Raw genomic sequence first — 26,990 nt, forward strand, 5'->3', positions numbered from 1 at the left:
TGGAGCGAGTGGCTTCTTGAGGGGAAAGCTGTAAATCTGTGAGATGAATTAACAGTACACTAAGCAGTTTCTCAGAAAGCTTCTTTCCAGATTTCATCTGAGGATATTTCCTTTTTCACCATAGCCCTCTGTGGGCTTCCAAATATCACTTTGCCAATTAAGCAAGAACTGTCTTAGCGATAGACTTCTTGAGAGGAAAGCTGTAACTCAGTGAGATGATTTCACAGAACACAAAGAAGTTTCTCAGAAAGCTTCTTTCTCTTTGTTATCGGAGGATTTTTCCTTTGGCCCTATAGTCTTCAAAGGGATCTGAAATATCTGTTCTCAGATTCCACAGAAATAAGGCTAGCAAAGAAATCCACGAAATACATGTGTAACTCTGTGAGTGGAAGTCACACAGCATGTAGCAGTTTCTCATAAAGCTTCTTTCCAGTTTTTCTCTGAGGATATTTTCTTTTTCACCATAGCCCTCTATGGACTTCCAAATATCACTTTGCGAATTCCACAAGAACAAGCTTAGCGATCGGCTTCCTGAGGGGAAAGCTGTAACTCTGTGAGATGAATTAACAGAAAACTAAGCAGTTTCTCAGAAAGCTTCTTTCCAGATTTCATCTGAGGATATTTCCTTTTTCACCGTAGCCCTCTATTGCCTTCCAAATATCACTTTGCAAATTCCACAAGGACTGTTTTAGCGAAAGGCTTCTTGAGAGGAAAGCTGTAAATCTGTGAGATGATTTCAGAGAACACAAAGAAGTTTCTCAGAAAGCTTCTTTCCCTTTGTTGTCGGAGGATATTTCCTTTGGCCCTATAGTCTTCAAAGGGATCTGAAATATCTGTTCTCAGATTCCACAGAAATAAGACTAGCAAAGAAATCCACGAAATACAGATGTAACTCTGTGAGTGGAAGTCACACATCACAAAGCAGTTTCTCCGAAAGCTTCTTTCCAGTTTTTCTCTGAGGATATTTTCTTTCTCACCATAGCCCTCTAAGGGCTTCCAAATATCACTTTGCGAATTCCACAAGAACAGGCTGAGTGATCGGCTTCTTGAGGGGAAAGCTGTAACTCTGTAAGATGAATTAACAGAACATTAAGCAGTTTCTCAGAACGCTTCTTTCCAGTTGTCATGTTGGGGTATTTTCTTTTTCCCTATAGACCTTGATGCTCTTCCAAATATCACTTTGGAAATTCCACAAGAACAGTCTTATGAAAAGGCTTCTTGAGGGGAAAGCTGTAACTTTGTGAGATGAATTCGCAGATCACAAGCAAGTTTCTCAGAAATCTTCATTCTCATTTCTATCGCAGGATGTTTCCTTTGGCCCTAGAGTCTTCCATGGGATCGAAATATCAGTTCTGAGATTCCACAGAAAGAAGGCTAGCAAACAGCTCCACGTAAGACAGGTGTAATTCAGTGTGTGGAAGTTACACATGACAAAGCAGTTCCCCAGAAAGCATCTTTCCAGTTTTTATCTGAGGATATTTTGTTTTTCACCGTTGCACTCTAGGTGTTTCCAAATATCACTTTGCAAATTCCACAAGAGCAGTCTTAGTAAACGGCTTCTTCAGGGGAAATTTGTAACTCTGTGAGATGAATTCTCAGAACACAAAGTAGTTTCTCAGAAAGCTTCTTTCCAGTTTTTATCTGAGGATATTTTCTTTTTCCCCTTTGCCCTCCATGGGCTTCCAAATATCACTTTGTGAATTCCACAAGAACAGTCTTAACGAAAGGCTTCTTGAGGGGGAAGCTGTAACTCTGTGAGACGATGTCACAGAACACAAAGAAGTTTCTCAGAAAGCTTCTTTCTCTTTGTTATTGGAGGATATTTCCTTTGGCCCTATAGTATTCCAAGGGATCCGAAATATCACTTCTCAGAATCCACAGAAATAAGGCTAGCAAACAGCTGCAAGAAATACAGCTGTAACTTAGTGAATAGAAGTCACACATCACAAAGCAGTTTCACAAAAATCTTCTTTCCAGTTTTTATCCGAGGATATTTTCTTTTCACCATAGCCCTCTATAGGCATCCAAGTATCACTGTCCAAATTCCACAAGAACAGTCTTAGCGAACGGCTTCTGGAGGGGAAGCTGTAACTCTGTGAGATGAATTCACAGAACACAATGCTGTTTCTCAGAAAGCTTCTTTCCGATTTTTATCAGAGAATTTTCTCTTTCAACACAGCCCCCTCTGAGCTTCCAAATATCACTTTGCAAATTCCACAAGAACAGTCTTAGCGAAAGGCTAATTGAAGGGAAATCTGTAACTCTGTGAGATAAATTCACAGATCACAAAGAAGTTTCTCAGAAAGCATCTTTCTCATTTCTATCGGAGGATATTTCCTTTGGCCCTACAGTCTTCCAAGGGATCCAAAATATCAGTTCTCAGATACCACAGATATAAGGCGAGTAAACAGCTCCACGAAATACAGCTGTAACTCAGTGAGTGGAAGTCACACATCACAAAGCAGTTTCTCAGAAAGCTTCTTTCCAGTTTTTATCTGAGGATATTTTCTTTTTCACCGTATCCCCCATGGGCTTCCAAATATCACATTGCAAGTTCCAAAAGAACAGTCTTAGCGAACGGCTTCTAGAGGGGAAAGCTGTAACTCTGTGAGATGAATACACAGGACACAAAGGAGTTTCTCAGAAATCTTGTTTCCCGTTTATATGTGGGAACATTTGCTTTTTCTCCATAGCCATCCATTGGCTTCCAAATATCAGTTTGAAAATTCCACAAGAACAGTCTTAGCGAAAGGCATCTTGAAGGGAAAGCTGTAACTCGGTGAGATGAATTCACAGATCAAAAGGAAGTTTCTCAGAAAGCATCTTTCTCATTTCTATTAGAGGATATTTCCTTTGACCCTATAGTCTTCCAAGGGATCCGTAATATCAGTTCTCAGATGCCACAGAAATAAGGCTAGTAAACAGTTCCACGAAATGCAGCAGTATCTCAGTGAATGGAAGACACACTTGACAAAGCAGTTTCCCAGAAAGATTCTTTCCAGTTTCTATCTGAGAATATTTTCTTTTTCCCCATAGACTTCCAAGGGCTTCCAAATATCACATTGCAAATTCCAAGAGAACAGTCTTAGCCAAGAGCTTCTTGGGGGGAAAGCTGTAACTCTGTGAGATGAATTCACAGAACACAAAGAAGTTTCTCAGAAAGCTTCTTTATCTTTGTTATCGGAGGATATTTCCTTTGGCCCTATAGTCTTCAAAGGGATCCGAAATATCTGTTCTCAGATTCCACAGAAATAAGGCTAGCAAACAGACCCACGAAATACAGATGTAACTCTGTGAGTGGAAATCACACATCACAAACCAGTTTCTCAGAATGCTTCTTTCCAGTTTTTCTCGGAGGATATTTTCTTTTTCAAAATAGCCCTCTATGGGCTTCCAAATATCACTTTGCGAATTCCACAAGAAGAGGTGTAGGGAGTGGCTTCTTGAGGGGAAGGCTGTAACTCTGTGAGATGAATTAACAGAACACTAAGCAATTTCTCAGAAAGCTTCTTTCCAGATTTCATCTGAGGATATTTCCTTTTACACCATAGCCCTCTACGGGCTTCCAAATATCACTTTGCAAAATCCACAAGAACTGTCTTTGCGAAAGGCTTCTTGAGGGGAAAGCTGTAACTCTGTGAGATGAATTAACAGAACACTAAGCAGTTTCTCAGAAAACTTCTTTCCAGATTTCATCGGAGGATATTTCCTTTTTCAACATAGCCCTCTATGGGCTTCCAAATATCACTTTACAAATTCCACAAGAACTGTTTTAGGTAAAGGCTTCTTGAGGTGAAAGCTGTAACTCTGTGAGATGATTTCACAGAACACAAAGAAGTTTCTCAGAAAGCTTCTTTCTCTTTGTATTCGGAGGATATTTCCTTTGGCCCTATAGTCTTCAAAGGGATCTGAAATATCTGTTCTCAGATTCTTAAGAAATAAGGCTAGCAAAGAGAACCACGAAATACAGATGTAACTCTGTGAGTGGAAGTCACACATCACAAAGCAGTTTCTAAGAAAGCTTCTTTCCAGTTTTTCTCTGAGGATATTTTCTTTTTCACTATAGCCCTCTATGTTCTCCCACATATCATTTTGCGAATTCCACAAAAACAGGTGTATGGAGTGCGTTCTTTAGGGGAAAGCTGTAACTCTGTGAGATGAATTAACAAAACACTAAGCAGTTTCTCAGAAAGCTTCTTTCCAGATTTCATCTGAGGATATTTCCTTTTTCATCATAGCCCTCTATGGCCTTCTAAATATCACTTTGCAAATTACACAAGAACTGTCTTTGCGAAAGGCTTCTTGAGGGGAATGCTGAACTCTGTGAGATGAATTAAAAGAACACTAAGCAGTTTCTCAGAAAGCTTCTTTCCAGATTTAATCTGAGGATACTTCCTTTTTCACCAGAGCCCTCTATGGGCTTCAAAATATCATTTTGCAAATTCCACAAAACTGTCTTAGCGAAAGCCTTCTTGAGGGGAAAGCTGTATCTCTGTGAGATGATTTGAGAGAACACAAATAAGTTTCTCAGTAAGCTTCTTTCTCTTTGTTATCGGAGGATATTTCCTTTGGCCCTATAGTCTTCAAATGGATCCGAAATATCTGTTCTCAGATTCCATAGAAATAAGGCTAGCAAAGAGATCCACGAAATACAGATGTAACTCTGTGAGTGGAAGTCACACATCAAAAAGCAGTTTCTCAGAAAGCTTCTTTCCAGTTTTTCTCTGAGGATATTTTCTTTTTCACCATAGCCCTCTATGGGCTTCCAAATATCACTTTGCGAATTCCACAAGAACAGGCTTAGCGATCGGCTTCTTGAGGGGAAAGCTGTAACTCTGTAAGATGAATAAACAGAACACTAAGCAGTTTCTCAGAAAGCTTCTTTCCAGATTTCATCTGAGGATATTTCCTTTTTCAGCATTGCCCTCTATGGGCATCCAAATAACACTTTGCCAATTCCACAAGAACTGTTTAGCGAAAGGCTTCCTGACGTGAAAGCTGTAACTCTGTGAGATGATTTCACAGAACACAAAGAAGTTTCTCAGAAACCTTCTTTCTCTTTGTTATCGGAGGATATTTCCTTTGGCCCTATAGTCTTCAAAGGGATCTGAAATATCTGTTCTCAGATTCCACAGAAATAAGACTAGCAAAGAAATCCACGAAATACAGATGTAACTCTGTGAGTGGAAGTGACACATCACAAAGCAGTTTCTCAGAAAGCTTCTTTCCAGTTTTTCTCTGAGGATATTTTCTTTTTCACTATTGCCCTCTATGGGCTCCGAAATATCACTTTGCGGATTCCACAAGAGCAGGTGTAGCGAGTGGCATCTTGAGGGGAAAGCTGTAACTCTGTGAGATGAATTAACAGAACACTAAGCAGTTTCTCAGAAAGCTTCTTTCCAGATTTCATCTGAGGATATTTCCTTTGTCACCATAGCCCTCTATCGGCTTCCAAATATCACTTTGCAAATTCCACAAGAACTGTCTTTGCGATAGGCTTCTTGAGGGGAAAGTTGTAACTCTGTGAGATGAATTAACAGAACACTAAGCAGTTTCTCAGAAAGCTTCTTTCCAGATATCATCTGAGGATATTTCATTTTTCACTATAGCACTCTATGGGCTTCAAAATATCATTTTCAAATTCCACAAAACTGTCTTAGTGATAGGCTTCTTGAGGGGAAAGCTGTAACTCTGTGAGATGATTTCACAGAACACAAAGAAGTTTCTCAGAAAGCTTCTTTCTCTTTGTTATCGGAGGATATTTCCTGTGGCCCTGTAGTCTTCAAAGGGATCCGAAATATCTGTCCTCAGATTTTAAAGAAATAAGGCTAGCAAAGAGATCCACGAAATACAGATGTAACTCTGTGAGTGGAAGTCACACATCACAAAGCCTTTTCTCAAAATCTTCTTTCCAGTTTTTCTCTGAGGATATTTTCTTTTTCACTATAGCCCTGTATGGGCTCCCAAATATCACTTTGCGAATTCCACAAGAACAGGTGGAGCGAGTGGCTTTTTGAGGGGGAAGCTGTAACTCTGTGAGATGAATTAACAGAACAGTAAGCAGTTTCTCAGAAAGCTTATTTCCGGATTTCATCTGAGGATATTTCCTTTTTCACCATAGCCCTCTATGGGCTTCCAAATATCACTTTGCAAATTTCACAAGAACTGTCTTAGCGAAAGGCTTCTTGAGGGGAAAGCTGTAACTCTGTGAGATGATTTCACAGAACACAAAGAAATTTCTCAGAAAGCTTCTTTCTCTTTGTAATCGGAGGATATTTCCTTTGGCCCTATAGTCTTCAAAGGTATCCGAAATATCTGTTCTCAGATTCCACAGAAATAAGGCTAGGAAAGAAATCCACGAAATTCATGTGTAACTCTGTGAGTGGAAGTCACACATCACAAAGCAGTTTCTCAGAAAGCTTCTTTCCAGTTTTTCTCTGAGGATATTTTCTTTTTCACCATAGCCCTCTAAGCGCTTCGAAATATTACTTTGCGAATTACACAAGAACAGGCTTAGCAATCGGCTTCTTCAGGGGAAAGCTGTAGCTCTGTAAGATGAATTAACAGAATACTAAGCAGTTTCTCAGAAAGCTTCTTTCCAGTTGTCATCTTAGGGTATTTTCTTTTTCCCTATAGACCTTCATGTTCTTCCAAATATCACTTTGGAAATTCCACAAGAACAGTCTTATGAAAAGGCTTCTTGAGGGGAAAGTTGTAACTTTAAGAGACGAATTCACACATCACAAGGAAGTTTCTCAGAAATCTTCACTCTCATTTCTATCGCAGGATGTTTCCTTTGGCCCTAGAGTCTTCCAAGGGATCGATATATCAGTTCTGAGATTCCACAGAAAGAAGGCTAGCAAACAGCTACACATAATACAGGTGTAATTCAGTGTGTGGAAGTTACACATGACAAAGCAGTTCCCCAGAAAGCTTCTTTCCAGTTTTTATCTGAGGATATTTTGTTTTTCACCGTTGCACTCTAGGTGTTTCCAAATATCACTTTGCAAATTTCACAAGAACAGTCTTAGTAAACGGCTTCTTCAGGGGAAATTTGTAACTCTGTGAGATGAATTCTCAGAACACAAAGTAGTTTCTCAGAAAGCTTCTTTCCAGTTTTTATCTGAGGATATTTTCTTTTTCCCCTTTGCCCCCCATGGGCTTCCAAATATCACTTTGTGAATTCCACAAGAACAGTCTTAACGAAAGGCTTCTTGAGGGGAAAGGTGTAACTCTGTGAGACGATGTCACACAACACAAAGAAGTTTCTCAGAAAGCTTCTTTCTCTTTGTTATCGGAGGATGTTTCCTTTGGCCCTTTAGTATTCCAAGGGATCCGAAATATCACTTCTCAGTATCCACAGAAATAAGGCTAGCAAACAGCTGCAAGAAAAACAGCTGTAACATAGTGAATAGAAGTCACACATCACAAAGTAGTTTCACCAAAATCTTCTTTCCAGTTTTTATCCGAGGATATTTTCTTTTCAAAATAGCCCTCTATAGGCATCCAAGTATCACTTTCTAAATTCCACAAGAACAGTCTTAGCGAACGGCTTCTGGAGGGGAAGCTGTAACTCTGTGAGATGAATTCACAGAACACAATGCTGTTTCTCAGAAAGCTTCCTTCCGATTTTTATCAGAGAATTTTCTCTTTCATCACAGCCCCCTCTGAGCTTCCAAATATCACTTTGCAAATTCCACAAGAACAGTCTTAGCGAAAGGCTAATTGAAGGGATATCTGTAACTCTGTGAGATGAATTCACAGATCACAAAGAAGTTTCTCAGAAAGCATCTTTCTCATTTCTATCGGAGGATATTTCCTTTGGCCCTATAGTCTTCCAAGGGATCCAAAATATCAGTTCTCAGATTCCACAGAAATAAGGCGAGTAAACAGCTCCATGAAATACAGCTGTAACTCAGTGAGTGGAAGTCACACATCACAAAGCAGTTTCTCAGAAAGCTTCTTTCCAGTTTTTATCTGAGGATATTTTCTTTTTCACCGTATCCCCCATGGGCTTCCAAATATCACATTGCAAGTTCCAAAAGAACAGTCTTAGCGAACGGCTTCTAGAGGGGAAAGCTGTAACTCTGTGAGATGAATACACAGGACACAAAGGAGTTTCTCAGAAATCTTCTTTCCCGTTTACATGTGAGGACATTTGCTTTTTCTCCATAGCCATCCATTGGCTTCCAAATATCAGTTGGAAAATTCCACAAGAACAGTCTTAGCGAAAGGCATCTTGAAGGGAAAGCTGTAACTCGGTGAGATGAATTCACAGATCAAAAGGAAGTTTCTCAGAAAGCATCTTTCTCATTTCTATTAGAGGATATTTCCTTTGACCCTATAGACTTCCAAGGGATCCGTAATATCAGTTCTCAGATTCCACAGAAATAAGGCTGGTAAACAGTTCCACGAAATACAGCAGTATCTCAGTGAATGGAAGACACACTTGACAAAGCAGTTTCCCAGAAAGCTTCTTTCCAGTTTCTATCTGAGAATATTTTCTTTTTCCCCATAGACTTCCATGGGCTTCCAAATATCACATTGCAAATTCCAAGAGAACAGTCTTAGCCAACAGCTTCTTGGGGGGAAAGCTGTAACTCTGTGAGATGAATTCACAGAACACAAAGAAGTTTCTCAGAAAGCTTCTTTCCAGTTTTTATCTGAGGATATTTGCTTTTTCCCGTAGCCATCCATGGTCTTCCACATATCACTTTGCAAATTCCGGAAGAGAGTCTTAGCGAAAGGCTTCTTGAGGGGAAAGCTGTATCTCTGTGAGAGGAATTCACAGATCAAAAGGAAGTTTCTCAGGAAGCTTCTTTCTCATTTCTATCGAAGGATATTTGATTTGTCCCTATAGTCTTCCAAGGGATACGAAATATCAGTTCTCAGATTCCACAGAAATAAGGCTAGCAAACAGCTCCACAAAATACAGCTGTAACTCAGTGAGTGGAATTCACACATGACAAAGCAGTTTCTCAGAAAGCTTCTTTCCAGTTTTTATCTGAGGATATTTTCTTTTTCCACATAGGCCTCCATGGGCTTCCAAATATCACTTTCCAAATTCCACAAGAAGAGTCTTAACGAAAGGCTTCTTGAGGGGAAAGCTGCAACTCTTTGAGATGAATTCACAGATAACACAGAAGTTTTTCAGAAAGTTTCTTTCTCATTTCTATCGGAGGATATTTCCTTTGGCCCTCTAGTATTCCAAGGGATCGGAAATATCACTTCTCAGAATCCACAGAAATAAGGCTAGCAAACAGCTGCAAGAAATACAGCTGTAACTTAGTGAATAGAAGTCACACATCACAAAGCAGTTTCACAAAAATCTTCTTTCCAGTTTTTATCCGAGGATATTTTCTTTTCACCATAGCCCCCTATAGGCTTCCAAATACCACTTTGCAAATTCCACAAGAACAGTCTTAGCGAACGGCTTCTGGAGGGGAAGCTGTAACTCTGTGAGATGAATTCACAGAACACAATGCTGTTTCTCAGAAAGCTTCCTTCCGATTTTTATCAGAGAATTTTCTCTTTCATCACAGCCCCCTCTGAGCTTCCAAATATCACTTTGCAAATTCCACAAGAACAGTCTTAGCGAAAGGCTAATTGAAGGGATATCTGTAACTCTGTGAGATGAATTCACAGATCACAAAGAATTTTCTCAGAAAGCATCTTTCTCATTTCTATCGGAGGATATTTCCTTTGGCCCTACAGTCTTCCAAGGGATCCAAAATATCAGTTCTCAGATTCCACAGAAAGAAGGTGAGTAAACAGCTCCATGAAATACAGCTGTAACTCAGTGAGTGGAAGTCACACATCACAATGCAGTTTCTCAGAAAGCTTCTTTCCAGTTTTTATCTGAGGATATTTTCTTTTTCACCATATCCCCCATGGGCTTCCAAATATCACATTGCAAGTTCCAAAAGAACAGTCTTAGCGAACGGCTTCTAGAGGGGAAAGCTGTAACTCTGTGAGATGAATACACAGGACACAAAGGAGTTTCTCAGAAATCTTCTTTCCCGTTTACATGTGAGGACATTTGCTTTTTCTCCATAGCCATCCATTGGCTTTCAAATATCAGTTTGAAAATTCCACAAGAACAGTCTTAGCGAAAGGCATCTTGAAGGGAAAGCTGTAACTCGGTGAGATGAATTCACAGATCAAAAGGATGTTTCTCAGAAAGCATCTTTCTCATTTCTATTAGAGGATATTTCCTTTGGCCCTATAGTCTTCCAAGGGATCCGTAATATCAGTTCTCAGATTCCACAGAAATAAGGCTAGTAAACAGTTCCACGAAATGCAGCACTATCTCAGTGAATGGAAGACACACTTGACAAAGCAGTTTCCCAGAAAGTTTCTTTCCACTTTCTATCTGAGAATATTTTCTTTTTCCCCATAGACTTCCATGGGCTTCCAAATATCACATTGCAAATTCCATGAGAACAGTCTTAGCCAACAGCTTCTTGGGGGGAAAGCTGTAACTCTGTGAGATGAATTCACAGAACACAAAGAAGTTTCTCAGAAAGCTTCTTTCCAGTTTTTATCTGAGGATATTTGCTTTTTCCCGTAGCCATCCATGGTCTTCCACATATCACTTTGCAAATTCCGGAAGAGAGTCTTAGCGAAAGGCTTCTTGAGGGGAAAGCTGTATCTCTGTGAGAGGAATTCACAGATCAAAAGGAAGTTTCTCAGGAAGCTTCTTTCTCATTTCTATCGAAGGATATTTGATTTGTCCCTATAGTCTTCCAAGGGATACGAAATATCAGTTCTCAGATTCCACAGAAATAAGGCTAGCAAACAGCTCCACAAAATACAGCTGTAACTCAGTGAGTGGAAGTCACACATGACAAAGCAGTTTCTCAGAAAGCTTCTTTCCAGTTTTTATCTGAGGATATTTTCTTTTTCCACATAGGTCTCCATGGGCTTCCAAATATCACTTTCCAAATTCCACAAGAAGAGTCTTAACGAAAGGCTTCTTGAGGGGAAATCTGCAACTCTTTGAGATGAATTCACAGATAACAAAGAAGTTTTTCATAAAGTTTCTTTCTCAATTCTATCGGAGGATATTTCCTTTGGCCCTATTGTATTCCAAGGGTTCCGAAATATCACTTCTCAGAATCCACAGAAATAAGGCTAGCAAACAGCTGCAAGAAATACAGCTGTAACTTAGTGAATAGAAGTCACACATCACAAAGCAGTTTCACAAAAATCTTCTTTCCAGGTTTTATCCGAGGATATTTTCTTTTCACCATTGCCCCCTATAGGCTTCCAAATATCACTTTGCAAATTCCACAAGAACAGTCTTAGCGAACGGCTTCTGGAGGGGAAGCTGTAACTCTGTGAGATGAATTCACAGAACACAATGCTGTTTCTCAGAAAGCTTTTTTCCGATTTTTATCAGAGAATTTTCTTTTTCATCACAGCCCCCTCTGAGCTTCCAAATATCACTTTGCAAATTCCACAAGAACAGTCTTAGCGAAAGGCTAATTGAAGGGAAATCTGTAACTCTGTGAGATGAATTCACAGATCAAAAAGAAGTTTCTGAGAAAGCATCTTTCTCATTTCTATTGGAGGATATTTCCTTTGGCCCTACAGTCTTCCAAGGGATCCAAAATATCAGTTCTCAGATTCCACAGAAATAAGGCGAGTAAACAGCTCCACGAAATACAGCTGTAACTCAGTGAGTGGAAGTCACACATCACAAAGCAGTTTCTCAGAAAGCTTCTTTCCAGTTTTTATCTGAGGATATTTTCTTTTTCACCATATCCCCCATGGGCTTCCAAATATCACATTGCAAGTTCCAAAAGAACAGTCTTAGCGAACGGCTTCTAGAGGGGAAAGCTGTAACTCTGTGAGATGAACACACAGGACACAAAGGAGTTTCTCAGAAAGCTTCTTTCCCGTTTATATGTGAGGACATTTGCTTTTTCTCCATAGCCATCCATTGGCTTCCAAATATCAGTTTGAAAATCCCACAAGAACAGTCTTAGCGAAAGGCATCTTGAAGAGAAAGCTGTAACTCGGTGAGATGAATTCACAGATCAAAAGGAAGTTTCTCAGAAAGCATCTTTCTCATTTCTATTAAAGGATATTTCCTTTGGCCCTATAGTCTTCCAAGGGATCCGTAATATCAGTTCTCAGATTCCACAGAAATAAGGCTAGTAAACAGTTCCACGAAATGCAGCAGTATCTCAGTGAATGGAAGACACACTTGACAAAGCAGTTTCCCAGAAAGCTTCTTTCCAGTTTCTATCTGAGAATATTTTCTTTTTCCCCATAGACTTCCATGGGCTTCCAAATATCACATTGCAAATTCCATGAGAACAGTCTTAGCCAACAGCTTCTTGGGGGGAAAGCTGTAACTCTGTGAGATGAATTCACAGAACACAAAGAAGTTTCTCAGAAAGCTTCTTTCCAGTTTTTATCTGAGGATATTTGCTTTTTCCCGTAGCCATCCATGGTCTTCCACATATCACTTTGCAAATTCCGGAAGAACAGTCTTAACGAAAGGCTTCTTGAGGGGAAAGCTGTATCTCTGTGAGAGGAATTCGCAGATCAAAAGGAAGTTTCTCAGGAAGCTTCTTTCTCATTTCTATCGAAGGATATTTGATTTGTCCCTATAGTCTTCCAAGGGATACGAAATATCAGTTCTCAGATTCCACAGAAATAAGGCTAGCAAACAGCTCCACAAAATACAGCTGTAACTCAGTGAGTGGAATTCACACATGACAAAGCAGTTTCTCAGAAAGCTTCTTTCCAGTTTTTATCTGAGGATATTTTCTTTTTCCACATAGGCCTCCATGGGCTTCCAAATATCACTTTCCAAATTCCACAAGAACAGTCTTAGCGAGCGGCTTCTTGAGGGGAAAGCTGTAACTCTGTGAAATACATTCACAGATCACAAAGAAGTTTCTCAAAGAGCTTCTTTCTTATTTCTATCGGAGGATATTTCCTTTTTGCCCTATAGTCTTCCAAGGATTCTGATATATCAATTCTCAGATTCCACAGGAATAAGGCTAGCAAACAGCTTCACGAAATACAGCTGTAACACTCTGAGAGGAATTCACACATCACAAAGCATTTTCTCGGAAAGTTTCTTTCCAGTTTGTATCTGAGGATATTTTCATTATCACCATAGCCCTCTACAGGTTCACAAGTATCACTTTCCAAATTACACATGAACAGTCTTAGCAAACGGCTTCTTCAAAGGAAAGCTGCAACTTTGTGAGATGAATTCACAGAACACGAAGCAGTTTCTCACAAAGCTTCTTTACAGTTTTTATCTCAGGATATTTTCTTTTTCCGAACAGACCTCCGTGGGCTTCCAAATATCACTTTGCAAATTCCACAAGAACAGGCATAGCAAAAGGCTACTTGAGGGGAAAGCTGTAACTCCGTGAGATGAATTCACAGATCACAAAGAAGTTTCTAAGAAAGCATCCTTCTCATTTCTATTGGAGGATATTTCCTTTGGGCCTATAGTCTTCTAAGGGATCCGAAATATCCGTTCTCAGCTTCCACAGAAATAAGGGTAGCACACAGCTCCCCAAAATACAGCTGTAACTCAGTGAGTGGAAGTCACACATCACAAAGCAGTTTCCCAGAAAGCTTCTTTCCAATTTTTATCTGAGGATATTTTCTTATTCTCCATAGCCCTCCATGGGCTTCCAAATATCACTTTGCAAATTCCAGAAGAACAGTCTTAGCGAAAGGCCTCTTGAAGGGAAAGCTGTAACTATGTGAGATGAATTCACACGTCACAAAGAAGTTTCCCGGAAAGCATCTTTCTCATTTCAATCGGAGGATATTTCCTTTTGCCCTATAATCTTCCAAGGGATCCGAAATATCACTTTTCACTTTCCACAGAAATAAGGCTAGCAAACAGCACCACGAAATACAGCTGTAAATCAGTGAGTGGAAGTCACACATCACAAATCTGCTTCTCGGAAAGCTTCTTTCCATTTTTTATCTGAGGATATTTTCTTTTTCTCCATAGCCCTCCATAGGCTTCGTAATATCACTTTGCAAATTTCACAAGAACGGTATTAGCGAAGGCTTATTGTGGGGAAAGTTGCAATTCTGTGAGAAGTATTCACAGATCTCAAGGAAATTTCTCAGAAAGATTCTTTCTCTTTTCTATCGGAGGATATTTCCTTTGAGCCTATAGTCATCCAAGGGATCCGAAATATCTGTTCTCAGATTTCACAGAAATAACGCTAGCATACAGCTCCATGAAATACAGCTGTAACTCAGTGAGTGGAAGTCACACATCACAAAGTAGTTTCTCAGAAAGCTTGTTTTCAGTTCTTATCTGAGGATATTTTCTTTTTCACCATAGCCCTCTATTAACTTCCAGTTATCACTTTGCAAATTCCAGAAGAACATTCTTATCAAACGTCTTCTTGAGGGGAAAGCTGTAACTCTGTGAGATGAATTCACGTAACACAAAGCCGTTTCTCGGAAAGCTTCTTTCCAGTTTTTATCTGAGCATGATTTCTTTTTCCCCATAGCCCTCCATGGGCTTTTAAATATCACTTTGGAAATTCCACAAGAACAATCTTAGTGAAAGAGTTTTCGACGGGAAAGTTGTTACTCTCTGAGATCAATTCACAGATCACAAAGAAGATTCAAAGAAAGCTTCCTTCTTATTTTTATCAGAAGATATTACCTTTGGCCCTATAGTCTTCCCAGGGAACCGATATATCATTTCTCAGATTTCACAGAAATAAGGCTAGCAAAGAGTTCCAGGAAATACAGCTGTACCTCAGTGAGTGAAAGTGACACATCACAAAGCAGTTTCTGAGGTAGCTTCTTCCCAGTTTTTATCTGAGGATAATTTCTTTTTCATCATAGCCCTCCATGGGCTTCCAAATATCACTTTTCAAATTCCACAAGAACAGTCTTATCGAAAGTTTTGTTAAGGGGAAATATGTAACACGGAGAGACGAATTCACAGATCACAAAGAAGATTCTCAGAAATCTTCTTTCTCATTTTTATCGGAGGATATTTCCTTTGGCCCTATAGTCTTCCAAAGATCCGAAATACCAGTTCTCAGATTCCACAGAAATAAGGCTAGGAAACAGCTCCACCAATACAGCTGTAATTCAGTGAGTGGAAGTCACACATCACAAAACAGTTTCTCGGAAAACTTCTTTCCAGTTTTTATCGGAGAATATATTCTTTCTCACCATAGCCCTCTAAGGGCTTCCAAATATCACTTTGCAAATTATACAAGAATTGTATCCGCGAATGGCTTCTGAGGGGAAAGCTGTAACTCTGTGAGATGAATTCACAGAACACAAAGCAGTTTCTCCGAAACGTTCTTTCCAGTTTTTATCTGAGGATATTCCCTTTGGCGCTATAGTCTTCACAGGGATCAGAAATATCAGTTTTCAGATTCCAACGAAATAAGGCTAGCAAACAGCTCCACGAAATACATCTGTAACTCAGTGAGTGGATGTCACACATCACAAAGCAGTTTCTCAGAAAGCTTCTTTCCAGTTTCTATCTGAGTATATTTTCTTTTTCACCATAGCCCTCTATGGACCTCCAAATATCACCTTGCCAAATCCACAAGAACAGTCTTAGCAAACGGCTTCTTGAAGGGAAAGCTGTAACTGTGCCAGATGAGTTCACGGAACACAAAGCCATTTCTCGGAAACCTTTTTTCCAGTTTTTATCTGAGGATATTTTCTTTTTCCCTATATACCTTCATGCTCTTCCAAACATCACTTTGCAAATTCCACAAGAACAGTCTTATGAAAAGGCTTCTTGAAGGGAAAGCTGTAACTTTGTGAGAGGAATTCACAGATCACAAGGAAGTTTCTCAGAAAGCTTCTTTCTCATTTCTATCGGAGTATATTACCTTTGGCCCTAAAGTCTTCCAAGGGATCGAAATATCAGTTCTGAGATTCCACAGAAAGAAGGCTAGCAAACAGCTCCACGTAATACAGCTGTAATTCATTGTGTGGAAGTCACACATAACAAAGCAGTTTCCCAGAAAGCTTCTTTCCAGTTTTTATCTGAGGATATTTTCTTTTTCACCATTGCACTCTAGGTGTTTCCAAATATCACTTTGCAAATTCCACAAGAACAGTCTTAGTAAACGGCTTCTTCAGGGGAAAGTTGTAACTCTGTGAGATGAATTCTCAGAACACAGAGTAGATTCTCAGAAAGCTTCTTTCCAGTTTTTATCTGAGGATATTTTCTTTTTCCCCATTGCCCTCCATGGGCTTCGAAATATCACTTTGTAAATTCCACAAGAACAGTCTTAACGAAAGGCTTCTTGAGGGGAAAGCTGCAAATCTTTGAGGTGAATTCACGGATAACAAAGAAGTTTTTCAGAAAGTTTCTTACTCATTTCTATTGGAGGATATTTACTATGGCTCTATAGTCTTCCAAGGGATCCGAAATATCAGTTCTCATATTCCACAGAAATAAGGCTAGCAAACAGCTCCACGAAATACAGCTCTAACTCAATGAGTGGAAGTCACACAAAACAAAGCAATTTCTCACAAATCTTCTTTCCAGTTTTTATCTGAGGATATTTTCTTTTTCACCATTGCCCTCCATGGGCTTCCAAATATCACTTTGCAAATTCCACAAGAACAGTCTTAGCGAAAGGCTTTTTGAAGGGAAAGCTGTTATTCTGTGAGATGAATTCAAACATCACAAAGAAGTTTCTCAGAAAGCTTCTTTGTGATTTTTATCGGAGGATATTTCCTTTGGACCTATAGTCTTCCAAGGGATCCGAAATATCAGTTCTCAGATTCCACAGAAATATGGCTAGCAAACAGCTCTCTGAAATACAGCTGTATCTCAGTGAGTGGAAGTCACACATCAAAAAGCTGTTTCTCAAAAGTTCTTTCCAGTTTTTATCTGAGAATATTTTCTTTTTCACCACACCCCACTATGGGCTTCCAAATGTCTCCTTTCAAATTCCACAAGAACAGTCTTAGCCAACGCCTCTTAAGGGGAAAGCTGTAACACAGTGAGATGAAATCATACAACACAAAGCAGTTTCTCAGAAAGTTTCTTTCTAGTTTTTATCTGAGGATATTTTCTTTTTCACCATAGTCCTCCATGGTCTTCCAAATATCACTTTGCAAATTACACAAGAACAGTCCTTGCGAAAGGCTTCTTGAGGGGAAAGATGTAACTTTGTGAGACGAATTCACAGATCACAACGAAGTTTCTCAGAAAGCTTGTCTCTCATTTTTATTGGAGGATTTTTCCTTTGGCCCTATAGTCTTCCAAGAGATCCGAAATATCAGTTCTCAGATTCCACAGAAATAAGGCTAGCAAACAGCTCCACGAAATGCAGCTGTAACTCAGTGAGTGGAAGTCACACATGACAAAGCAGTTTCTCAGAAAGCTTCTTTCCAGTTTTTATCTGAGGATATTTTCTTTTTCACCATAGTCATATATGGGCTTCTAAATATCACTTTCCAAATTCCACGAGAACAGTCTTAGTGAGAGGCTTTGGAGGGGAAAGTTGTAACTCTGTGAGGTGAATTCACAGAACACAAAGCAGTTTCTCAGAAAGCTTCTTTCCAGTTTTTATCTGACGGTATTTTCTTTTTCACCATAGCCCTCCATGGGCCTCCTAATATCACTTTGCAAATATTACAAGAATAGTCTTAGGCAAAGGCTACCTGAGAGGAAAGCTGTAACTCTGTGAAATGAATTCACAGAAAACAAAGAAGTTTCTCAGAAAGCTTCTTTCTCATTTTTATCAGAGGATATTTCCTTTGGCCCTATAGTCTTCCAAGTGATCCGAAATATCAGTTCTTACATTCCCCAGAAATAAGGCATGCAAACAGCTCCAGGAAATATAGCTCTAACTCAGTGAGTGGAAGTCACACATCACAAAGCAGTTTCTCTGAAAGCTTCTTTCAAGTTTTTATCTGAGGTTACTTCCTTTTTCACCATTGCCCTCCATGGGCTTCCAAATATCCCTATCAAAAATCCCACAAAAACAGCCTTACCGAAAGACTTCTTGAGAGGAAAGTTGTAACTCTGTGAAATGAATTCAGGGAACATAAAGCAGTTTCTCAGAAAGCTTCTTTCCAGTTTTCATCTGAGGATATTTTCTTTTTCACCATAGCCCTCCATGGGCTTCCAAATATCACTTTGCAAATTCCACAGGAACAGTCTTAGCAAAAGGCTTCTTGAGGGGAAAGCTGTAACTCTGTGAGATGAATTCACAAATCACAAAGAAATTTCTCAGAAAGCTTCTTTGTGATTTTTATCGGAGGATATTTCCTTTGGCCCTATAGTCTTCCAAGGGATCTGAAATATCATTTCTCAGAATCCACAGAAATAAAGCTAGTAATAAACTCCACGAAATGCAGCTCTAACTCAGTGAGTGGAAGTCACGCATCTCAATGCAGTTTCTCAGAAAGCTTCTTCCAGTTTTTATCTGAGGATATTTTCCTTCTCACCATAGCCCTCTATGGACTTCCAAACATCGTTTTGCAAATTCGACTAGAACAGTCGTAGCCACGGCTTCTTGAGGGGAAAGCTATAACTCTGTGAGATGAATTCGCAGAACACAAAACAGTTTCTCAGAATGGTTCTTTCCAGTTTTTATCTGAGGATATATTCTTTTTCACCATAGCCCTCCATGGGCTTCCAAATATCACTTTGCAAATTTCACAAGAACAGTCTTAGCAATAGGCCTCTTAAGGGGAAATATGTAACACCGTGACATGAACTCACAGTTCACAAAGAAGTTTCTCTTAAAGCTTCCTTATGATTTTTATCGGCGGATATTTTCTTTGGCCCTATTGTCTTCCAAGTTATCTGAAATATCAGTTCTCAGATTCCACACAAATAAGGCTAGCAAACAACTCCACGAAACACAACTGTAACTCAGTGAGTGGAAGTCACACATCACAAAGCAGTTTCTCCGAAAGCTTCTTTCCAGTTTTTATCAGAGGATATTTTCTTTTTCACCATAGCCATTTATGGGCTTCCAAATACCCCTTTGAAAAATTCCACAACAACTATCTTAGCGAACGGTTTTTGAGGGGAATATTGTAAGTCTGTTAGATGAATTCACAGAACACAAAGCAGTTTCTCAGAAAGCTTCTTTCCAGTTTTTATCTGAGGATATTTTCTTTTTCCCCATAGCCCTCCATGGGCTTCCAAATATCATTTTGCAAATTCCACAAGAACAGTCTTAGCGAATTAGTTTTTGACGGAAACGCTGTTACTCTGTGAGATGAATTCACAGATCACAAAGAAGTTTCAAAGAAAGCTTCTTTCTCATTTTTATTGGAAGACAGTTCCTTAGGCCCTGTAGTTCTCCAAGGGAACTGAAATATCATTTCTCAGATTCCACAGAAATAAGGCTAGCAAAGATTTCTGCAAAATACAGCTTAACTCTGTGTGAAAGTCAGACATCACAAAGCATTTTCTGAGAAACCTTCTTCCCAGTTTTTACCTAAGGATAATTTCTTTTTCACCTTAGCCCTCCATGGGCTTCCAAATATCACTTTGCAAATTGCACAAGAACAGGCTCAGCGAACGGCTTCTTGAAAGGAAAGCTGTACTCTTTCAGATGAATTCACAGATCACAAAGATGTTTCTCAGAAATCATCTTTCTCATTTCTATCGGATGATATTTCCCTTGGCCCCATAGTCTTCCAAGGGTTCCGATATATCAATTCTCAGATTCCACAGGAATAAGGCTAGCAAACAGCTCCACGAAATACAGCTGTAACACTCTGAGAGGAATTCACACATCACAAAGCAGTTTCTCAGAAAGTTTCTTTCCAGTTTTTATCTGAGGATATTTTCATTTCCACCATAGCCCTATACAGTTTCCCAAGTAGCACTTTCCAAATTACACAAGAACAGTCTTAGCAAACGGCTTCTTGAAAGCAAAGCTGTAACTTTGTGAGATGAATTCGCAGAACATAAAACAGTTTCTCAGAAAGCTTCTTTACAGTTTTTATCTCAGGATATTTTCTTTTTCCGAACAGACCTCCGTGGGCTTCCAAATATCACTTTGCAAATTCCACAAGAACAGGCATAGCAAAAGGCTACTTGAAGGGAAAGCTGTAACTCCGTGAGATGAATTCACAGATCACAAAGAAGTTTCTAAGAAAGCATCCTTCTCATTTCTATTGGAGGATATTTCCTTTGGGCCTATAGTCTTCTAAGGGATCCATAATATCCATTCTCAGTTTCCACAGAAATAAGGGTAGCACACAGCTCCCCGAAATACAGCTGTAACTCAGTGAGTGGAAATCACACATCACAAAGCAGTTTCCCATAAATCTTCTTTCCAATTTTTATCTGAGGATATTTTCTTTTTCTCCATAGCCCTCCATGGGCTTCCACATATCACTTTGCAAATTCCAGAAGAACAGTCTTAGCGAAAGGCCTCTTGAAGGGAAAGCTGTAACTCTGTGAGATGAATTCACACGTCACAAAGTTTCCCGGAAAGCATCTTTCTCATTACAATCGGAGGATATTTCCTTTGGCCCTATAGTCTTCCAAGGGATGTAAAATATCAGTTCTCAGATTCCACAGAAATAAGGCTGGCATACAGCTCCAAGAAATACAGGTGTAACACAGTGAGTGGAAGTTACACATCACAAAGTACTTTCTCAGAAAGCTTCTTTCCAGTTGTTGTCTGAGGATATTTTCATTTTCCCCTAGCCCTCCATGCGCTTCGAAATATCACTTTGCAAATTCCACAAGAACACACTTAGTGAACGGCTTCTTGAGGGGAAAGCTGTAACTCTGTGAGATGAATTCACAGAACACAAAGCAGTTTCTCAGAAAGATTCTTTCCAGATTTTATCTGAGGGTATTTTCTTTTTCTCCGTAGCCCTGCATGGGCTTCCTAATATCACTTTGCAAATTCCACAAGAACAGTCTTTGTGAAAGGCTTCTTCCAGGGAAAGCTGTAACTCTATGAGATGAATTCACAGATCACAAAGAAGTTTCTCAGAAAACATCTTTCTCATTTCTATCGGAGGATATTTCCTTTGACCCTATAGATTTCCAAGGGATCCGAAATATTAGTTCTCAGATTCCACAGAGGTAAGGCTAGCAAAGAGATCCGTGAAATACAGCTGCAATTCAGTGAGTGGAAGTCTCACATCACAAAGCAGTTTCTCAGAAAGCTTCTTTCCAGTTTTTATCCAAGGATATTTTCTTTTTCACCATTGCACTCTAGGGGTTTCCAAATATCACTTTGCAAATTCCACAAGAACAGTCTTAGCGAACGGCTTCTTGAGGGGAAAGCTGTAAGTCTGTGACATGAATTCACAGAACACAAAGCAGTTTCTCAGAAAGCTTCTTTCCAGTTTTTATCTGAGGATAATTTCATTTTCCATATAGCTCTTTATGGGCTTCCAAATATCACCTTGCAAATAACACAATAACAGTCTTAGTGAAAGACTACTGGAGGAGAAAGCTGTAACTCTGTGAGATGAATTCGCAGATCACAAGAAGTTTCTCAGACAGCTTCTTTGCAGTTTTTAATCTGAAGATATTTTCATTTTCCCTATAGCCCTCGAAGGGCTTCCAAATATCACCTTGCAAATAACACAAGAACAGTCTTAGTGAAAGGCTTCTTGAAGGGAAAGCTGTAAATCTCTGAGATGAATTCACAGATCACAAAAAAGTTTCTTAGAAACCATCTTTCTCATTTCTATCCCAGGATATTTCCTTTGGCCCTATAGTCTTCCAAGGGATCCGAAATATCAGTTCTCAGTTTACACAGAAAAAAGGCTAGCAAATAGCTCCCGAAATACAGCTGTAACTCAGTGAGTGGAAGTCACACATCACAAAGCAGTTTCTCAGAAAACTTCTTTATAGTTTTTATCTGAGGATATTTTCTTTTTCCTCATTTCCTCCATGGGATTCCAAATATCACTTTGCAAATTCCACGAGGACAGTCTTAGCGAACGGCTTGTTGTGGGGATAGCTGTAACTCTGTGAGATGAATTCACAGAACAGAAAGCAGTTTCTCGGGAAGCTTCTTTCCAGTTTTTATCTGAGGATATTTTCTTTTTCCCCTTTGCCCTCCATGGGCCTCGAAATATCACTTTGTGAATTCCACAAGAACAGTCTTAACGAAAGGCTTATTGAGGGGAAAGCTGTAACTCTGTCAGATGAATTCACAGATCTCAAAGCAGTTTCTCAGAAAGCTTCTTTATCATTTCTGTCGGAGGATATTTCCTTTGGCCCTATAATCTTCCAAGGGATCCGAAATATCACTTTTCACATTCCACAGAAATAAAGCTAGCAAACAGCTCCACGAAATACAGCTGTAAATCAGTGAGTGGAAGTCACACATCACATAGCTGTTCCTCGGAAAGCTTCTTTCCAGTTTTTCTGAGGATATTTTCTTTTTCTCCGTAGCCCTCCATAGGCTTCGAAATATCACTTTAACATTCCACAAGAACAGTCTTAGCGAAAGGCTTATTGTGGGGAAAGCTGCAATTCTGTGAGAAGTATTCACAGATCTCAAGGAAGGTTCTCAGAAAGATTCTTTCTCTTTTCTTTCGGAGGATATTTCCTTTGAGCCTATATTCATTAATGGGATCCAAAATATCTGTTCTCAGATTTCACAGAAATAACGCTAGCATACAGCTCCATGAAACACAGCTGTAACTCAGTGAGTGGAAGTCACACATCACAAAGCAGTTTCTCAGAAAGCTTGTTTCCAGTTCTTATCTAGGTTATTTTCTTTTTCACCATAGCCCTCTATTAACTTCCAGTTATCACTTTGCAAATTCCAGAAGAACATTCTTATCAAACGTCTTCTTGAGGGGAAAGCTGTAACTCTGTGAGATGAATTCATGTAACACAAAGCCGTTTCTCGGAAAGCTTCTTTCCAGTTTTTATCTGAGCATATTTTCTTTTTCTCCATAGCCCTCCATGGGCATCTAAATATCACTTTGAAAATTCCACAAGAAAAATCTTTGCGAAAGAGTTTTTGACGGGAAAGGTGTTACTCTCTGAGATGAATTCACAGATCACAAAGAAGTATCAAAGAAAGCTTCTTTCTCAATTTTATCGGAAGATATTACCTTTGGCCCTATAGTCTTCCCAGGGAACCGAAATATCTTTTCTCAGATTCCATATAAATAAGGCTAGCAAAGAGTTCCAAGAAATACAGCTGTACCTCAGTGAGTGAAAGTGACACATCACAAAGCAGTTTCTGAGAAACCTTCTTCCCAGTTTTTATCTTAGGATAATTTCTTTTTCACCTTAGCCCTCCATGGACTTCAAAATATCACTTTACAAATTCCACAAGAACAGTCTTATCGAAAGGTTTGTTAAGGAGAAATATGTAACTAGGAGAGACGATTTTCACAGATCACAAAGAAGTTTCTCAGAAACTTCTTTCTCATTTTTTTGGAGGAATTTTCCTTTGGCCCTATAGTCTTTCAAGGGATCCGAAATATCAGTTCTAATATTACACTGAAATAAGGCTAGCAAACAGCTCCATGTAATACAGCTGTAACTCAGTGAGTGGAAGTCACACATCACAAAGCAGTTTCTCAGAAAGCTTCTTTCCAGTTTTTATCTGAGGATATTTTCTTTTTCACCATAGCCCTCTAGGTGCTTCCAAGTATCCGTTTGCAAATTCGACAAGAACAGTCTAAGAAAACGGCTTCTTGAAGGAAAAGCTGTAACTCTTTGAGATGAATTCACAGAACACAAAGCAGTTTCTCACAAAGCTTCTTTCCAGTTTTTATCTGAGCATGTTTTCTTTTCCACCATAGACCTCCATAGGCTTTCAAATATCACTTTGCAAATTCCACAAGAACAGTCTCAACGAAAGGCTTCTTGAGGGGAAAGCTGTAATTCTATGAGATGAATTCACAGAACACAAAGCAGTTTCTCAGAAAGCTTCTTTCCAGTTTTTATCTGAGGATATTTTCTTTTTCACCGTAGCCCTCAATGGGCTTCCAAATGTCACTTTGCAATTTCCACAAGAGCAGTCTTAGACAAAGGCTTCTTGAGGGGAAAGATGTAACTCTGTAAGATGAATTCACAGATCACAAAGAAGTTTCTGAGAAAGCTTCATTGTGATTTTTATCTAAGGATATCTCCTTTGGCCCTATAGTCTCTAAACGGTTCTGAAATATCAGTTCTTATATTCCACATAAAGAAGGCTACCAAACAGCTTCACGAAATACAGCTGGAACTCAGTGAGTGGAAGTCACACATCACAAAGCAGTTTCCCAGGAACCTTCTTTCCAGTTTTTCCTGAGGATATTTTCTTTTTCCCCATAGCCCTCTATAGGCTTCCAAATATCCCTTTGAAAAATTCCACAACAACAGTCTTTGCGAATGGCTTCTTGTGGGGAAAGCTGTAGGTTTGTGAGATGAATTCACAGAACACAAAGCAGTTCCTCAGAAAGCTTCTTTCCAGTTTTTTTCTGAGGATATTTTCCTTTTCACCATAGCCTTCCATGGGCTTCCAAATATCATTTTGCAAATTCCACAAGAACAGTCTTAGCGAAAGACTTATGAGGGGAAAGCTGTAACTTTGTGAGATGAATTCACAGATCACAAAGAAGTATCATAGAAACCTTCTTTGTGATTTTTATCGAAGGATATTTCCTTAGGCGCTATAATCTTCCAAGGGATCCGAAATATCAGTTGTCAGATTCTACAGCAATCAGGTTAGCTAACAGCTTCACGAAATACAGCTGTAACTCAGTGAGTGGAATTCACACACCACAAAGCAGTTTCTCAGAAAGCTTCTTTCCAGTATTTATATGAGGATATTTTCTGTTTCACCCGAGCCCTCTATGGGCTTCCAAATATCCCTGTGAAATACTCCACAACAACAGTCTTAGCGAAAGACTTCTTGAGAGAATAGCTGTAACTCTTTGAAATAAATTCATAGAACACAAAGCAGTTTCTCAGGAAGCTTCTTTCCCGTTTTCATCTGAGGACATTTTGTTTTTCACCATTCCCCTCCATCGGCTTCCAAATATCACTTTTCAAATTCCACAAGAACAGTCTTAGCAAAAGGCTTCTTCAGGGGAAAGCTGTAACACTGTGAGATGAATTCACATATCACAAAGAAGTTTCTCAGAAAGCTTTTTTGTGATTTTTATCTGAATATTTTCTTTGGCCCTATAGTCTTCCAAGGGATCTGAAACATCAGTTCTTAGATTCCACAGAAATAAGGCTATCAAACTGCTTTGCAAAATACAGCTGTAACTCATTGAGTGGAAGTCACACATCACAAAGCAGTTTCTCGGAAAGCTTCTTTCCAGTTTTTATCTGAGAATATATTATTTCTCACCATAGCCCTCTATGGGCTTCCAAATATCACTTTGCAAATTCCACAAGAACTGTCTTCGTGAACAGCTTCTGAGGGGAAAGCTGTAACTCTGCGAGATGAATTCACAGAACACAAAGCTGTTTCTCACAAGCTTCTTTCCAGTTTTTATCTGAGGATGTTTTCTTTTCCACCAAAGCCCTCCATAGGCTTCCAAATATCACTTTGCAAATTTCACAAGAACAGTCTCAGCAAAAAGCTTCCTGAGGGGAAAGCTGTAATTCTATGAGATAAATTCACAGATCACCAAGAAGTTTCTCAGTGAGATTCTTTTTCATTTTTATTGGAGGATATTTCCTTTGGCCACTGTAGACTTCCAAGGGATCCGAAATATCAGTCCTCAGATTCCACAGAAATAAGGCTAGCAAGCAGCTCCACGAAATACCGCTGTAACTCAGCGAGTGGAAGTCATACATCACAAAACAGTTTCTCAGAATGCTTCTTTCCAGTTTTCATCTGAGGATATTTTCTTTTTGAACATAGACCACTGTGGGCTTCCAACATCACTTTGCATATTCCACAAGAACAGTCTTAGCGAACGGCTTCTTGAGGGGAAAGCTGTAACTCTGTGAGATGAATTCACAGAACACAAAGCAGTGTCTCAGAAAGCTTCTTTCTAGTTTATAACTGAGGATATTTTCTTTTTCACCATAGCCCTCCATGGGCTTCCAAATATCACTTTGCAAATTCTATAAGAACAGTCTTAGCGAAAGGCTTCTTGATGGGAAAGATGTATCTCTGTGAGACAAATTCACAGATCACAAAGAAGTTTCTCAGAAAACTTCTTTCTCATTTCTATCAGAGGATATTTCCTTTGACCCTATAGTCTTTGTAGGGATCCCAAATATCAGTTCTAAGATGCAACCTGAATAAGGCTACCAAACAGCTTCAAGAAATACAGCTGTAACTCTGTTAGTGGAAGTCACACATCACAAAGCAGGTTCTCAAAAAGCTTCTTTCCAGTTTTTACCTGAAGATATTTCTTTTTCACTATAGCCCTCTATGGGCTTCCAAACATCACTTTGCAAATTCCACAAGAACAGTGTTAGCGAAAGGCTTCTTGAGAGGAAAACAGTAACTCTGTGAGATGCATTTTCAGAGCACAAAGAAGTTTCTCAGAAAGCTTCTTTCTCATTTTTATCGGAAGTTATTTCCTTTGCCCTATAGTCTTCAAAGTGATACGAAATATCAGTTCTAAGTTTCCACAGAAATAAGGCCAGCAAACAACTCCACAACATACAGCTGTAACTCTGTGAGTGGAAGACACACATCACAAAGCAGTTTCTCGGAAAGCTTCTTTCCAGTTTTTATCGGAGGATATTTCCTTTGGCCCTATAGTCTTCAAAGGGATCCGAAATACCAGTTCTCAGAATTCTCAGAAACAGAAAAAGGATATGGGTACAAGCAATACAGCTGTAACTAAGTGAGTGGAATTCACTCATCCCAAAGCAGTTTCTCAGAAAGCATCATTCCAGTTTTTATCTGAGGATATTTTCTTTTTCACCATAGCCCTCCATGGGCTTCCAAGTATCACTTTGCAAATTCCACAAGACCTGTCTGAGCGAACGGCTTCTTGAGAAGAACGCTCTAACTCTGTGCAATGAAATCGTAGATCACAAAGAAGTTTCTCAGAAATATTCTTCTCATTTTTATTGGAGGATA

The sequence above is a fragment of the Macaca fascicularis genome, chromosome 10, assembly GCF_037993035.2.
Source record: "Macaca fascicularis isolate 582-1 chromosome 10, T2T-MFA8v1.1".
In the NCBI taxonomy this organism is placed as follows: Eukaryota; Metazoa; Chordata; class Mammalia; order Primates; family Cercopithecidae; genus Macaca; species Macaca fascicularis.